This window comes from Sapajus apella, unplaced genomic scaffold, assembly GCF_009761245.1.
Source record: "Sapajus apella isolate SASKATOON/1434 unplaced genomic scaffold, GSC_monkey_1.0 scaffold2, whole genome shotgun sequence".
In the NCBI taxonomy this organism is placed as follows: Eukaryota; Metazoa; Chordata; class Mammalia; order Primates; family Cebidae; genus Sapajus; species Sapajus apella.
Genome location: NW_022436942.1, coordinates 53,528,945 through 53,533,796, shown reverse-complemented (window position 1 = coordinate 53,533,796; position 4,852 = coordinate 53,528,945). Strand labels below are relative to the sequence as shown.

The 4,852-nt window shown below is 40.5% G+C and overlaps 1 long non-coding RNA gene across 2 annotated transcripts; it reads right to left on the bottom strand.

Annotated features, from left to right (window-relative positions):
• Positions 1-1,259: 1,259 nt before the first annotated feature.
• Positions 1,260-3,851, bottom strand: LOC116564812. 2 transcript variants are annotated; one of them, XR_004275114.1, is made up of 5 exons: positions 3,785-3,851; positions 3,027-3,108; positions 2,710-2,811; positions 1,774-1,836; positions 1,260-1,512 (listed from the first exon to the last, which is right to left on the bottom strand). It is a non-coding gene; the product is annotated as an uncharacterized LOC116564812 (long non-coding RNA). The 2 variants fall into 2 exon arrangements; XR_004275112.1 differs by lacking the exon at positions 2,710-2,811.
• Positions 3,852-4,852: the final 1,001 nt, after the last annotated feature.

The following is a 4,852-nucleotide window of genomic DNA, read 5'->3' as shown; positions in this document are numbered from 1 at the left end:
CAAGTTGGATTGGTGTTTGAATTCTACAAGCATCTTAGTGTATTTATCCTGATTTTGATGGGTGAGTTTTCTGTTCTATGATTATAAACCATTGGTTATATGGGTATCCAGTGTGAGGTGTAATCAGTGCCAATTTCAGATATATCTCAATTTGGAGAGAGATCTGTGTGAGATCCCACTCACCTTTGTCCCACATTCTTACCAGTGATTGCAATAGTGCTATGGGCTCAGGTTAGTATTTGTAGAGGGCTTTCTAGTTTGTGAGCCCCTTCCCTCATGGTCTGGAAGTGAAAAGGAGGTGAGACTCTGAGGATATGATTAAACTAAGGATCTCGAGATGGGGAGATTAATCTGGATGGGTCTTCCACTCCTGTGGAGTCTCCTGTGAGGACTGGAAGACCCGTTCAGGTTAATCTCCCCATCTCGATATCCTTAGTTTAATCATATCCTCAGAGTCTCTTTGACCATGTAAAGTAACAGGTTCCAGGGACTGAGACACAGACATCTTTTGGGGGCCATTACTCAGATTATCACAGACCCATATTTATAGGGGGACCTGCTGCTGCAGAAAAGAATCTGCTCAAAGGAACAAGGTTAACCTTATGGCATTTCCTTGTCCCATTTTGTAATTGTAGGAAACCGGATAAAACTGTACTATCCACAAAATTAACTATGGCAGACCTTTTGTGTTTTTGTCACCCAGGAACCATTTTCCCCAGATTGTCTGGGTTCATCCCCTGGTTCTGCTACTTACAAGGTGGTGTGACCTTGGGATTACTTTCTCTGTGTCTCAGTCTCATGAAATGTAAAATTAAGTAATATTTGTACCTCCAGCACACAGTTATATAAGGATTAACTGAGTTAGTATATATAGTGTTTTGAACACTGTTTGGTATATGTTTATATATACACTGTTGTTGAAATGGGAGAGTTCCCTGATCCCCCTTCCCCACCCACTTGCCGGATATACAACAAGGGTGTGGCTCGAATGTTTGGCCACCACATGCTCAATCCCCTGACAGGACAGGGAGTTCACAGATGGGCAGATGCAGAGCTGGGGTGAGCAATTTTGGGCTCTGGCCCCATGGTGGCATCTAGGGATGTGTTACAATTAATGCTTTTTTAGCAGCTGCCATCTGTGGACAGCTAAGTGTCTCCACTAGCTCAGTGGAGAATCAGGGTGACAGTCTTTTACACCCTGCTCTTCTGGTATCCAGGTCCTTGTCTGGAATCCAGGAAAAATCAGGTCACACACAGACTTGAAGGACAGTGAATGTGGGGGTTTTATTGAGTGGTGGAGGTGGCTGTCAGCAGAATGGATGGGGAGCTGGAAAGGGGATGGAGTGGGAAGATGATCTTCCCCTGGAGTTTGCTATTGTGTGGCTGATCTACTCTCCAACTGTCCCCAGCCAAACTCCTCTTGATGTTCAGATGCTCCTTCTCTTCCCTCCTTTTCTGCCGCACCACTCTGCTGCTTTTCTGTTCATCTTGTCTGCTCGTCTGCTGTGGAACCTGGGGTTTGGGGTTTGCATGGGTACAAAATAGGGGGTGTAGCAGGCCAAAAGGTGACATTTGGACAAGAAAACAGGAGTGCCTATTCCCGTGAGTTTCCAGGCATGAGAATGAGGCCCTTGCCAGGGAACCACCCTCCTCTACCCAGTATTTCCTTGCTTCCTCTCCATATGATTATTATTGTTATCCCATGTTTCCTCTGAGGAAACCACTCTTCTCTTATTCAGTCTGTGTTTCAGATAGAGCTGACTCCACCTTTACCTCTGTTTGCAGTGTGACATCTCACCCAAGTCGTCTTGAGTCAGGGATTTGCAGGCTCACCCTCTAAAGAAAGAGAATTTCTTGGCCAGAGATTGGAGAGCAGACATTGAACTTACTCCTGATTAGCTCCTCCTACTTAGTAAAGGAAAGCTCTTCATTTTATAATCATAAGTGATCCTTCTTATAAAAGGCAATAATCTCATAACATAAACGTTGAAAATTACTTTGTGAAAGTTGTTCTGTTCTGGCCTAATGTGGCAGGGGCAGGGTGGGTATTCTGATCCGGTTTTCCTTGCCCTGCAAGTCCCACTTCTCAGGACTCCAGCTTCCAGAATTCTGTTGAATCTCTAGTCTGCTGTTATCTTCCTCTCATTCTTTTTTTCTGTGAGGATTTATACCTACTTTATACCAATTTTGTTATTTTACAGTCATGTTATTGAGATTTCAGAAGAGAGAAGAAATAAAGCCTGTGTTCAACTCACTTTATTTAATGTTAAAATCTTTCAGAAATCAAAGAAGTTTTGCTGGGAAGTGGACAGGCAGCACTGCCCTGGGCAGCCTATCTTGGACACATCCCTGAACTACACCAATTATGGTTGAAATTAAATCCGCAAATTTCAGTGACTATTTTTGAGCAAATGTGAGCACTCAGAAACCTAATGAGATTCAGGATGAAATGTCTTTATTCTAAAAGGTATAATACATTTCATCCTGCAAATTAATCTCTATGCTTTATTCCATAAGAAGAATAGTCCTGGCTTTGTAGCCTTTAGCCTCACAGATTAAACCAGGGCTTCTACCTGCCCTGGGGGCCACACACCGGGAAGCTTGGTCTGCTTCTGGGATCTGTCCCAGTTGGAAACCAGCTCTTTGTCAGGATCGGTGGCGTGTTCCGGGGGGCTGCTGGGTGGTTTTTTTTTGTTGTTGTTTTTTTACCGTGGTCTTTCTTTGCTGTCTGTGGTGTAGGAGACTGTGGAGTGACAGCTGAAGTCATCTGTCCCTGGCCATTATCTCTCCTCTTATCAGCCACCACCATGACTACATAACAATAACAAGGAGAAATGAGGATAGAATTCAGTCATCTGAAAAGGCACCTAAGAGGTGCCAGTTGCTGACATGTTTACCTCGAAATAATACATCTTGACATCTTAAGGATCAGGACAAGCTGCCCTTTCAGATAATTTTCTATAAATTTCCCCAGACATAGCCCCCAAGCACCTCTTACTTCACCTCTCCACACCCAAACAACTCACATAATAAACGATGATGTCAGGGAAGATCCAGGTTTTGTGGAAACTAAGGCTTAGACAATTTGTAGTGACGTGAGCTCCTTCCCTAGCAAAAAGAATGCAAAGTTACAAATACAAAATTAAGTAGGAAATTGAATATTTTACTTAAAATGGGAAAAGAAATGATAGCATGTTGCAAAGTTTTAAAAGCTGACAAATAGTACAAAAATTCAGAAAAATAATATTTTATTTGACTACTCGACACATATCTTTATACTTTTCTGTTTTTGTAATTGCATACCTCCATGTACTTCTTTTCATGACAATGATTTTGTAACATCATGTTCTACAGAAAGAGAATTCAGTCTTCCCTATAGCATGGTTGAATACTTTTCCTTAAAAGTATTTAGATATTAGAAACAGTTTTCAGCCTGAGAACTGGTTATTGGTAAGTCATGTAAATTTTTAAAATTGTTGCCAAATTTGGGAAACTCTACAGAAATTTCTTTCATATATGAGCTGTAAGATGTCATGTACATTTCAAGTTTCATCGCACAGGGACTGATCTTAAGTATTCTGAATTGATGACCCTCATTAACCAGTTGGTCATTGGTAACCCCACTGAATTGGTAGATAATGATGTTGGTATTCCATGTTAGATAAAAAATAAATAGATAATCAAATAATATAAAAGCCTATTCTTTGTTTGAAAGTCTTTTCTCCTCTAAATGAGTTAGTTACTATAGTTTGGGTATAATTTGAAAAAAGATATTTTGGCTTACAAAATCAGTGGTTCTCATCTTGGGGCATGTCTGTCTACTACCCATCCCCCACCACTGCACACAAATTTACTCAAAGGACGTTTAGCAATGTCTGGAGCTATTTTTGGTTGTTACAACTTGGGGAGGGGCACGCTACCAGCATTTAGTGGATAATGGCTAGAGATGAAGGGTAAACATGATGAAACACTGGACAACTGCCCACAGCAAACAGTTCCCCACAGGAAATGTCAGGAGTACCTAGGTTGAGAAGGTGCTCTAGCCTTCAGCTGGGAATCTCAGGCTTGCCTCCTGACCCCTTCAGTTGTATAGCTTTTCCATTGTGTGTAACTAGTTCCCCGATTAATTTCCCTTTGTTAAGATACTTAAACTGGCTTTTGTTTTCATATTAGACTGACCAATGCCTCCCCAACATATCAGCTTATTTTCTTTTTTACTCGCCAAAACCATTTAGTGACACTTTCTTTGTCACCTCCCTGTGGATTCTGGAAATTTTCACCACTTACCTCCATCCTGTTGCTTTCCGTTCAGAATTTTACAGTTTTCATAGAGTACATTTTAATTCATAGACTATTTTATTTTATAATGAGGCTCCTCCAGAGTTATGAAATGAGCGGAAGAAGATGCATAACTTTCTTTTACTAAATAAAAATAGAGCACTCCAACTTAACATAATCCAATTTCCACCCTTCAGAATGCATTATTATTGTAAAAATGCATTTGGTTAATGTCATTATACATGTAAAATGTAGATTAATTTAAACCCAATTAAAATGAGATCTTTTGGGGTTCTTCTTAATTCTCTGTTAGGCAAAATTGCACATAGTGCTATCTGGGTTTTTTTGGATTTTTTTCAGCATAAAAATAATTTTTTGGCAAAGAAAGAAAATAATTAAATTTTCAGAGTTCCAAAGGGATAAAGGAAAGAAAATATATTTTGGCTTCTATCATGTTGTGAGGCCTGTTAGCTTCCTAGGGCTGCCAAAACAAAACCTGAGTGGCTTAAAAAACAGAATTCATTGTCTCAGTTCTGGAGGCCACAAGTCCAAAATTAAGGCACAGACAGGGCTG